This window comes from Mauremys mutica, chromosome 7 (assembly GCF_020497125.1).
Source record: "Mauremys mutica isolate MM-2020 ecotype Southern chromosome 7, ASM2049712v1, whole genome shotgun sequence".
NCBI classification, from domain to species: domain Eukaryota; kingdom Metazoa; phylum Chordata; order Testudines; family Geoemydidae; genus Mauremys; species Mauremys mutica.
In genome coordinates this window covers 108676153-108688810 of record NC_059078.1, presented here as the reverse complement: position 1 = coordinate 108688810, position 12658 = coordinate 108676153, and the positions used below count along the sequence as shown (strand labels likewise).

The window sequence follows — 12658 nt, the reverse complement described above, 5'->3', positions numbered from 1 at the left end:
GGCTGACAATCTATACATCCAGGAAAGTATCAAGCAGGTGGCTGTCTAAAGCTGCTCAGCAATTTGAAATGCTAGAATAAATCCCAGGAGAGATGGATTAGTGGGAAGAGGGAAAGTGAGGAGGTCAGAAAGGTGCGAACAGGGGCTGCTAACAGGGAGTTTCGCAAGGGAGTTTAGAAGGGGAGTGGGAAGGGAGCGGGAGTCCCTCGCCGGCCGTAACCCCTTCCCTGTGGCCCCCCCCTAAAATCCTAAAACCTATAAACCAAACTACATTCAAAACCTCTTTCTTTAAACCACCCTTACATTAACTAGGAGACAATGCAGGCAGAAGCCCAGCAGCAGAGTGGGGGCTATCCAGTTTATTGCGCTGAGTGTAGCATGTATGATTACCTGCCCTGTGGGTGGGTGGCGTATGTGTGCAGTTGGTGCAAGGAGCTCCTGGCCCTCAGAGACCATGTACGGACTTTGGAGGCCAGGGTGGCGGAACTGGAGGAGCTAAGAGAGGCAGAGAGGTATGTTGATGAGGCTTTCCGGGACACTGTAGAATTGTCCCACCTCCGCTCAGACGGCTCCTGTGCTGTTGAGGAGGAAGAAGGGCCCAGGGAAGTACAGCAGTCAATGGGAGCAGAGGGAAACCTTCCCGTAGTCGGGACCCTCCTTCCAGATGGTGCTGGGGTTGCCTCTCGCACCGAGGTTGCCTCTCCGGGGGAGGGAACTCCAGTTTCTAGGAAAAGGCAGGTGTTAGTAATGGGAGATTCGATTATTAGAAATGTAGATAGCTGGGTCTGTGATGACCGGGAGAACCGTATGGTGACTTGCCTGCCTGGTGCGAAGGTTGCGGATCTCTCGAGGCATCTAGATAGACTTATGTGTAGTGCTGGGGAGGAGCCGGTGGTCGTGGTACATGTAGGTACCAATGACATAGGGAAGGGTAGGAGAGATGTCCTGGAAGCCAAATTTAGGCTGCTAGGGAAGAGACTGAAATCCAGGACCTCTATGGTGGCATTTTCAGAAATGCTCCCAGTTCCATGCGCAGGGCCGGGTAGGCAGGCAGAGCTTCAGAGTCTCAATGCGTGGATGAGACGATGGTGTAGAGAGGAGGGGTTCACGTTCATTAGGAACTGGGGAAACTTCTGGGATGGGAGGAGCCTATACAGGAGAGATGGGCTCCACCTAAACCAAAGTGGAACCAGACTGCTGGCGCTAAACATTAAAAAGGTTGTAGAGCAGTTTTTAAACTAGGAGATGGGGGAAAGCCGACTGCTGCAGAGGAGCGTGTGGATCGGACACAGACTTCTCTTAGGGGAGAGTCTGATGATAGAGAATCTCCAGGTTATAGTCAGGAGCAGAGGACTGAAAAGTATAATGTAAGGGCCGGATCAGATGATAAACAGTCACATAAAAAAGAATCTGGCACATCAGAAAAAGGCAGACTAATAAACAGGGACAAGTTTTTAAAGTGCTTGTACACAAATGCCAGAAGTCTAAATAATAAGATGGGTGAACTAGAGTGCCTTGTGATAAAGGAGGATATAGATATAATAGGCATCACAGAAACCTGGTGGACTGAGAGCAATCAATGGGACACAATCATTCCGGGGTACAAAATATATCGGAAGGACAGAACAGGTCGTGCAGGGGGAGGAGTGGCACTATATGTGAAAGAAAGTGTAGATTCAAATGAAATAAAAATCGTAAGCGAATCCACATGTTCCATAGCGTCTCTATGGATAGAAATTTCATGCTCTAGTAAAAATATAACATTAGGGATCTATTATCGACCACTTGACCAGGACAGTAATAGTGATGATGAAATGCTAAGGGAAATTAGAGAGGCTATCAAAATTAAGAACCCAATAATAGTGGGGGATTTCAATTATCCCCATATTGACTGGGAACATTTCACTTCAGGACGAAATGCAGAGATAAAATTTCTCGATACTTTAAATGACTGCTTCATGGAGCAGCTGGTACGGGAACCCACAAGGGGAGAGGCAACTCTAGATTTAATCCTGAGTGGAGCGCAGGAGCTGGTCCAAGAGGTAACTATAGCAGGACCGCTTGGAAATAGTGACCATAATACAATAGCATTCAACATCCCTGTGGTGGGAAGAACACAACTGCCCAACACTGTGGCATTTAATTTCAAAAGGGGAACTATACAAAAATGAGGGGGTTAGTTAGACAAAAGTTAAAAGGTACAGTGACTAAAGTGAAATCCCTGCAAGTTGCATGGGCCCTTTTTAAAGACACCATAATAGAGGCCCAACTTCAATGTATACCCCAAATTAAGAAAAACAGTAAAAGAACTAAAAAAGAGCCACCGTGGCTTAACAACCATGTAAAAGAAGCAGTGAGAGATAAAAAGACTTCCTTTAAAAAGTGGAAGTCAAATCCTAGTGAGGCAAATAGAAAGGAGCACAAACACTGCCAACTTAAATGCAAGAGTGTAATAAGAAAAGCCAAAGAGGAGTTTGAAGAACGGCTAGCCAAAAACTCCAAAGGTAATAACAAAATGTTTTTTAAGTACATCAGAAGCAGGAAGCCTGCTAAACAACCAGTGGGGCCCCTTGATGATCAAAATACAAAAGGAGCGCTTAAAGACGATAAAGTCATTGCAGAGAAACTAAATGGATTCTTTGCTTCAGTCTTCACGGCTGAGGATTTTAGGGAGATTCCCAAACCTGAGCTGGCTTTTGTAGGTGACAAATCTGAGGAACTGTCACAGATTGAAGTGTCACTAGAGGAGGTTTTGGAATTAATTGATAAACTCAACATTAACAAGTCACCGGGACCAGATGGCATTCACCCAAGAGTTCTGAAAGAACTCAAACATGAAGTTGCAGAACTATTAACTAAGGTTTGTAACCTGTCCTTTAAATCGGCTTCGGTACCCAGTGACTGGAAGTTAGCTAATGTAACGCCAATATTTAAAAAGGGCTCTAGGGGTGATCCCGGCAATTACAGACCGGTAAGTCTAACGTCGGTACCGGGCAAATTAGTTGAAACAATAGTAAAGAATAAAATTGTCAGACACATAGATAAACAGAAACTCTTGAGCAATAGTCAACATGGTTTCTGTAAAGGGAAATCGTGTCTTACTAATCTATTAGAATTCTTTGAAGGGGTCAACAAACATGTGGACAAGGGAGATCCGGTGGACATAGTGTACTTGGATTTCCAGAAAGAATTTGACAAGGTCCCTCACCAAAGGCTCTTATGTAAATTAAGCTGTCATGGGATAAAAGGGAAGGTCCTTTCATGGATTGAGAACTGGTTAATGGACAGGGAACAAAGGGTAGGAATTAATGGTAAATTCTCAGAATGGAGAGGGGTAACTAGTGGTGTTCCCCAAGGGTCAGTCCTAGGACCAATCCTATTCAATTTATTCATAAATGATCTGGAGAAAGGGGTAAACAGTGAGGTGGCCAAGTTTGCAGATGATACTAAACTTCTCAAGATAGTTAAGACCAAAGCAGATTGTGAAGAACTTCAAAAAGATCTCACAAAACTAAGTGATTGGGCAACAAAATGGCAAATGAAATTTAATGTGGATAAATGTAAAGTAATGCACATTGGAAAAAATAACCCCAACTATACATACAACATGATGGGGGCTAACTTAGCTACAACGAGTCAGGAAAAAGATCTTGGCGTCATCGTGGATAGTTCTCTGAAGATGTCAATGCAGTGTGCAGAGGCGGTCAAAAAAGCAAATAGGATGTTAGGAATCATTAAAAAGGGGATAGAGAATAAGACTGAGAATATATTATTGCCCTTATATAAATCCATGGTACGCCCACATCTCGAATACTGTGTACAGATGTGGTCTCCTCACCTCAAAAAAGATATTCTAGCACTAGAAAAGGTTCAGAAAAGGGCAACTAAAATGATTAGGGGTTTAGAGAGGGTCCCATACGAGGAAAGATTAAAGAGGCTAGGACTCTTCAGCTTGGAAAAGAGAAGACTAAGGGGGACATGATAGAGGTATATAAAATCATGAGTGATGTTGAGAAAGTGGATAAGGAAAAGTTATTTACTTATTCCCATAATACAAGAACTAGGGGTCACCAAATGAAATTAATAGGCAGCAGGTTTAAAACAAATAAAAGGAAGTTCTTCACGCAGCGCACAGTCAACTTGTGGAACTCCTTACCTGAGGAGGTTGTGAAGGCTAGGACTATAACAATGTTTAAAAAGGGACTGGATAAATTCATGGTGGCTAAGTCCATAAATGGCTATTAGCCAGAATGGGTAAGAATGGTGTCCCTACCCTCTGTTCGTCAGAGGATGGAGATGGATGGCAGGAGAGAGATCACTTGATCATTGCCTGTTAGATTCACTCCCTCTGGGGCACCTGGCATTGGCCACTGTCGGTAGACAGATACTGGGCTAGATGGACCTTTGGTCTGACCCGGTACGGCCTTTCTTATGTGCATGATATTTTATTCATCACAATTCTACAGTTTATCACAATGCTCTGCACATTATCCCAGTTCTGCAGCTTGTCGTGTAAATATCAGCTATACATATGGAGTGTACGGATATAGATGTCCCATGATTTTCAAAAGTTGTTAGTGGTTTTGGGTGCCTCAACTTTTGGGCACATACCTCCTCCACCTTTACTAGGTATCCTACTGGACTTCTTTGTGAGTAAAGTTTACCACTAAATTGTAAAGTCTGCCCCACCTTCAGTTTATTTACTTGCAAAGTTGGTCCGAGGCAAATTCACTTTTCAGCTGATCTGCTAACTTGCTATTGACAACAGCTGTTGTCAGAGGGGAGGGATAGCTCAGTGGTTTGAGCATTGGCTTGTTAAACCCAGGGTTATGAGCTCAATCCTTGAGGGGGCCAGTTAGGGATCTAGGGCAAAATCAGTACTTGGTCCTGCTAGGGAAGGCAGGGGGCTGGACTCAATGCCCCTTCTGGTTCTAGAAGACAGGTATATCTCCATTAATTTAATTTTAGGGGGGAGGGATAGCTCAGTGGTTTGAGCATTGGCCTGCTAAACCCAGGGTTGTGAACTCAACCCTTGAGGGGGCCATTTGGGGATTTAGTTGGGGATTGGTCCTGCATTGAGCATGGGGTTGGACTAGATGAGGTCCCTTCTAACCCTGATAGTCTAACTGAGCATCTCCACAAATACTGCTGAGATCACCTTCTCTCTTGTGAGTGCTAGTAACATTTCCCTCCACATGGCTAAGTTGATAACATTTATTTATGGTTTTATGATAATCCTCCTCCCCATTTTCACCTCACTTTTTTAAAAAGAGCAAGCAACCTATTGTCCTGACCTTTGTATGTATGTTAAAAGTTCCCCAAGTTTCTATGTCCTCTATAGTTGCTCAGGTAAATTCTACTGATTTCCCTTCTACAAATATTGCCTGCTGCTTCCCTCTTTATTAGTTGACCTAGTCAACATTGCTCTGTAACACAATCATGCATTTGGGAGCTACTTCAAGAATTTTGGGAGCACTGTGTTCTACTTTTATTCTCATTCTCTTCCTCCTCTCCCCCAAATAATTAAGGTCAAGATTTTGCTGACCCTTCATGGATGTGCAATAGGTGGGAGGGAGCCTTCCTCCCTCCTTTCTCTACCCCACATTCTGTGGTTGAGATCCAGTTACTTGGCGCTGTAGATGGAGTGGACTGCAACAACACAGAAGAGCCAGTGAGCCATTCCCCAAACTCTGCACCAGAGACATGGAGTGTTGGAGCCAATGATCTGCTTAAACATCAATCCCATAATGGCATAATGTCACTCCACTCTAGCGTACAGCCTCAGGAGCTAGGTCAATATTCCCAGTCCTTACATTCAGAGGATGAAATTTACTCCGGTGCACAAGGCCCTCCATACTATTTCATACCTGCATGGGTGAGACTGGGGAATTGGAACAGAGTGACCTCACAGGGGTGCATATGTGCCTAAAAAGAGCCCCTGTGTTGGTCAGACACAAGCTAGGGCGGAAGGCCATTACGGCATGCCACATGATAGGCATTTAAGCAGATCATTAGCTCCAACAACCTGGCGAACCACAGCTAGTGGGAGCCGTGATCGGCCGAACCTGCGGACAGGGCAGGTAAACAAACCAGCTCGACCCACCAAGGTGCTTACCCTGGAGAGCTGCATGCCAAAAGTTGCTGATCCCTGATATACAGGGTTTACCATTTGGTTCAAAGGCTCTCAGCACCCCCACTATAAAAATTGTTCCAACACACCTGGTTAATCCACTCCAAAACCAAGTAACTTCAACCACAGAATGTGAGTCCCAGAAAAGTCCAGTACTGGACTCCCCAAACATACTGGACTCCAAGCATACTGGACTCCCCAAACAGGGCAGGGAGGGGTGGGTAAGTCTGAAGCCATGATCTCTCACACTCCGGTAAACAAAGCTGAGCCAGCACACAGGGGAGGGTGCACTGCTCTGCCTCTTCCATTGACTCTCTGGCGAAATCAGCTTCTGAGGACTCTTGTATAGTCCACTCTGCACCCATCACTGCAGGATGTGTTTTAGCAATATTGCCCTTACTGTACAAAAAAGAGTTAAAACAAATATTGCTTAGGACACAGAATGCATGGTATAAAAACTGAGCAGATCCCATTTCTTCCTAACAAACACTAGCACACAGCAGACAGAAGAAATTATAAATTAACCTTCTTTACAGAAAACTAACAGAATGCTGTTAATGTCAGAGTGTTTTTAAGGTGTCAAAGACTAAAGCTAGCCTGCCAATTGTTATGTATATTGCTTAATGATATATGTTCTATGGCTGCTGCAACATTTATGGCAAATAAACAACTTAATGATTGTGGCCTTCTACTTTTTAACGATACAACTTGATACCGATTTTGACTCTCTCTGTTTAAAAATTATAACTCGGTTCAGCAGTACAGCATTTTCATTACGCTGGTCTGTAGTTTCATGCTATGCGAAGCGGAGAAGATGCATTTAAAAAATGTTTAATACAGTAATGATCAGAAACCTTGAACATATATAAGGAAACAGGCTTGCTTGTTCTGTAGCTATGGAAACTACTACATGAAAAAAATATTTTAAAAACATTTCAGCTAATAGAGTTGGAGAATGTACTGGCTATGGAAGTCCTAACAATGATATAACCCTGTATGTGGGGTAAAAGGGAGGTGTAAATTGAGGCTGACAACACTTATGCATCTGACAACACATTTTCCTCTAACAGGCCCAAATTCATCTCTACTGTAACTGTCAATGGAGTTGCAGCAAGGATGAATTTGGCCCTCTCTATTGCTTTTGATAAAACCATTGTACAAAGTGTATTTCATCCTTTAAAAAAAAATGTTTTGAAGGGGCACTCTGTTTAATCAATGAAGCAACACTGTATATTGACCAAAGCAGTCAATAATGTTATCAAGGTAACTCTCCATACCATACCTTACAGGCCCCAGACTGCATTCCTCACACACCCAAAACTCTCACTAAATACGATGGTGCCAGTTCTTCCGTCATTTCCCACGGGAATAACCCTTCTTACGGGAGTAGTCCCATTGACACCAATGGGATGACTCACACAAGTAAAGTTACACATATGCATAAGTGTTGGCCTGATTGGGACTAAGAAGAGTTTCGGCACTATAAATAACATTGGATTGGGCCCCAGGTTTGCCTTTTAAATTCTTTTCAAATTCCATTGTATAAACTACCATCATTTCAGCCATCTATCCATGTCACATTGCAGATTAATGTTCTACAGATAACGCTGTGACTGTCAGAAAATAGCAAATATCCAATGATAAACATAAATGCCTACTATTTCCTTCATCCTTCCAAGAATTACTGAGGCACTATCTGTGGTGGGTTTTTTTGTTAGTTTGTTTTCACATTTGCTTGTCCATTTTAAATTGTAAGGTCAAACAAACAATTCAATGGTCCTAGATAGTTTTCTGTGCATCTACGGTTGTAAAGCATTTATAAATCAAAATTTTGCAAACTATTTGTTCACAATGTGGATCACATTTCAGCATGTGGGGGGAAAGAGGGACTCCCAATTTGGATTAAATTGTTTTGTCTACATACCCCTATACTCTGTTTTGTCAGTGAAATCTGAATTACTAATTTTCCGGCACTTGGAGATAGCAAGTATGTACCTCATCTGGATTAACACTATAGTTCATAATGGCACCAAAGGACTTGTTATGGTCTGTCAGGTCAATGTGCAAATTAAATAAGATTTATTGGTACACAGAGGCTTCCTTTGAAGCTATTACAGTGTGTATTGTTAATCCAGCTGCCTTGCATATGCACATTGTGATTACATGCTAAATGTCTGTACAGAAATTTTGCTGAACACAACCTGGACACTATTTCTAAACTAGTCAGCTATATTGTGCTATATACGGTAAAGAACAAATACATTTTTAAACATTTTACAATATACTAGGGCTGTCGATTAATCACAGTTAACTCACGTGATTAACTCAAAAACATAATCACGATAAAAAAATTAATCACAATTAGTTTTAATCTCACTATTAAACAAAAGAATACCAATTTAAGTTTATTAAATATTTTTGGATGTTTTCTACATTTTCAAATGAATCGATTTCAATTACAACACAGAATACAAAGTGTACAGTGCTAACTTTATATTATTTTTATTACAAATATTTGCACTGTAAAAATGATAAAAAAAATTGTATTTTTCAATTCACTTCTCAGAGTACTGTAGTGCAATCTCTTTATCATGAAAGTGCAACTTACAAATGGAGTTTTTTTGGTTACATAACTGCACTCAAAAACAAAACAATGTAAAACTTTACAGCCTATAAGTCCACTCAGTCCTACTTCTTGTTCAGCCAATCACTAAGAGAAACAAGTTTGTTTACATTTATGGGAGATAATGCTGCCCTCTTCTTAATTACAATGTCACCTGAAAGTGAGAAAGGCATTCACATGACACTGTTGTAGCTGGTGTCACAAGATATTTACGTGACAGATGTGCTAAAGATTCATATGACTCTTCATGCTTCAGCAATCGTTCCAGAGGACATTCTTCCATGCTGATGACACTCATTAGAAAAATAATGTGTTAATTAAATTTGTGACTGAGCTCCTTGGGGAAGAATTGTATGTCTTCTGCTCGGTTTTACCCACATTCTGCCATATATTTCATGTTATGGCAGTCTCAGATGATGACCCAGCACATGTTGTTCCTTTTAAGAACAATTTCACTGCACATTTGACAAAATGCAAAGAAGATATTGTGAAATTTCTAAAGACAGCTACAGCACTTGACCCAAGATTTAAGAATATGAAGTGCCTTCCAAAATCTGAGAGGGATGAGGTGTGGAGCATGCTTTCAGAAGTCTTAAAAGAGCAATAATCTGATGCAGAAACTACAGAACCCAAACCACCAAAAAATAAAATCAACCTTCTGCTGGTGGCATCTGACGCACTGCTTTGGATCGTTATCGAGCAGAACCAGTCATCAGCATGGATGCATGTCAGCTGGAATGGTGGTTGAAGCATCCAGGGACATATAAATCTTTAGTGCATCTGGCATATAAATATCTTGTGACACTGGCTACAACAGTGCCATGCAAACACCTGTTCTTTCTTTCAGGTAACATTGTGAACAAGAAGCAGGCAGCATTATCTCCTGCAAATGTAAACAAACTTGTTTGTCTGAGCGATTAACTGAACAAGAAATAGGACTGATTGGATTTGTAGACTAAAGTTTTACATTGGTTTATTTTTGAATCCAGGGGTTTTTGTACATAATTCTACATTTGTAAGTTGCACTTTCACAATAAAGAGATTGCATTACAGTACTTGTATTAGGTGAATTGAAAAATACCATTTCTTTTGTTTTTTACAGTGCAAATATTTGTGCTAAAATAAAGTGAGCACTGTACACTTTGTATTCTGTATTGTAATTGAACTCTATATATTTGAAAATGTAGAAAACATCCACAAATATTTAAATAAATGGTATTCTATTATTAACAGTGCAATTAATTTTTTTAATCGCTTGACAGCCCTACAAAATTCAGTATGTATGAAATGAGGACTACCACCTGTAAAATCTCTCAGTGCCCATAATGCTCTATGCCAGTTCCATCATGGCATAATTTAAGGAACGGAACTGCAATTTACCCAGATGCTGAAGCACATTACCTCACTTTTGACCCTGCCTCCCTTAAGGTCAGAATTCTCCCTCCCTCTCTCTGGATTACCCCCCGGTTTAACAGCCTTAACCCACAATTCATGCAATTGTTAATAAAAGCACAGTTTATTTGTCACAGAGTAGAAAATAAAGAGAAAAATCACAAATACGTGTTAGGCAGAATATAAGCAGAGCTGGGCTCTAAGCTGTTAAAGAGAATATTGGTTAGCAAAGACGAATCTCTAACTCTAAAGAGAATTATTTGCCCAAGGTAACCCTGTCTGGCTTTCCACGCTCCAGGAAAGCCTCTAATTTAAGGCATTCTGAGGCATTCTGTGCCCTAGATTGTCTCTTATGCCCTTTTGGAAAATCAAGTTTCTTTCTTCTCATTAAACCTCTATCTTCTCTGGTATCCAAGCAGTCCCACTATCCACTCTGACAGCTTCCTATACCACTCTATGAGAGCCTTATCCTTCATTCCAGCCTCAGCAGGTATGGACAATATATGACATCTTCTTTGATTACTTCCTTCCAGTCCTGTGAATGATTTTCCAATTGCATATTTGAGATGGGCCTTTGGTTCCTCAATTTTGCTCCCAGTCCCCATCACTGGAAATACTTATTTGGGCAGGGCAGCTAGACTTTTGAGCTGTCTGTTCCAACTACAAAAATACAAGATATTCATAAATCAATTACACAAAGCTTCAGAAATGTAATACCAAAATTATAAAACAGGTATCCAGGCTCCTCCTCAGTCATGAAAAAGCTGGGAAATATGCTCATAGGACTATTTTGGAAGTTCACCTTCAACTCTGATTGTAGTAAGCACCAAATGCTGCATAGAAATGGTGTTTCTCAAAGACTAATTCCTCAACACAGTTAAGACATCTTGAAACTGTCACACCACGCATCTTACCTTCACTTCTAGTTTAAAATTACATTTTAACGGGGGGAAGCCCTCTCCTGTTCTATTTTGAAAAAAAAATAAAATGCAAAATAAATAAATGAAGACAATTTTACAGGTCCTCCTTCAGCTAAACCTTTCAGCCACTTCAATGAGAAGATAATCTTTCTGTGATTATGACCAAACCCTCTCGTTGCTTAGCAACACATAATTAAGGAATATGTTTTCAGATCCGCTTTGCAAGCTGGCCATTATCTGATGAAATTACTGGAGCAACAAATGTCATCCTCATGCAAATGAGTTGGTTGTAGAGAAAGAATGTTTGACTTGTGAAGAAGAGGGCTCAGGATCTCAGAAACATTGTTGGTTCTTCTTGTCATACGCTGATTTTTTTTAAAGGAAGAGAATAGTATAGACTTTTAAAGAACATAATTCACAATTTAAATATGAGGAATAATGGAAGGAATGTTAAATTTATCCTGTGGGGAAAAATCATTCAAAAACGTATACACCCCTGCAGTCCCTTGCAGCAGTATTAATATGTACTTTCACTCCAACGTAACCAAAGTAATCAGCTGGATCAGATGCACTGCAATTAAATTAACATTTGTGTTCTCAGTATTATGTCAGTTTCATTTTTCAGGCTTTTGGAAATTGTTTATTCAAAAAGCCTGCCTGGATGTCCTTCCTTTGTGCCTGAATCATGTCAATACACATAATGCTGATGAATATTTAAATATGATATATATGTATAAATTACCCAAATTAAATACAATAGTCACAAAAGAGGAGGAATCTACTTTTAAAATCTGTGATTGCAGGAAAGGGGGCGGGAGGTCTGAATTTTGACAACTTTATCATTTCCACTTGCAAAATAGTTCTTTATTTAGATTCCCATGGAATGTCATCATTGGCTTGGCACAGTTTCCATGCCTATAAATGGTATACTTTTATTAAGGCATTTTGTGTGTGCGATTGCACAGTACGTTGTTCACGATGTGTTTGTATGGTGGTTCAGCTGTTCTGTGCAGAGAAATAATTCCCTCCCATACAGTCACTATCACTGTGCACAAAAAAAAAAAACATTTTAAAGGGGTTTTAACATTTATCAGAAAAGTCAAAGTAACAAATGAATGGGATCTTCTAAATTTCCTCTTACTGCAAAATGCATTTCCTATGGTAATTTTTGTTGGTCTTTGACTAGTAAGTATCAATTTATATTTTCCAAACTGAAGCACTAAGTCTGTTTGAACCATTTAGCCCTAAACAAGGAAGGGATCTGAACATTTCTGAAGACAAAAAGGAGGAGGAAAAAAGGGGCAGCCACTCCTTTTGATCATTCTAGTGGTTAATCATTGACTTTAACATTAAGTGTCGACCTACTTCCTTAATAGTTACATTGCCACACTTATAAGTACTGCTAATAGGAAATCAAGAGTTTTAGTTTAGGTGCCTGATAAAACAGTTAATTAATTAAAAAACGACTATGGTAACTGCCAAAGGTAAGTCAATTCTGGAATTAACACCATTAGTTATCTGATAAATTTAGGCAAAACAATGCTAACCATTTCCTCTGAGAAACATATTTGTGCCCGATAACAACTGTAAGAA

The 12658-nt window shown here is 40.4% G+C and overlaps 1 protein-coding gene across 3 annotated transcripts in view; it reads right to left on the bottom strand.

Annotated features, from left to right (window-relative positions):
• Window positions 1–12658, bottom strand: part of CTBP2 (C-terminal binding protein 2) — a 231923-nt gene that overhangs the window by 65231 nt on the left and 154034 nt on the right. The gene's annotated exons all lie outside the window — the stretch shown is intronic.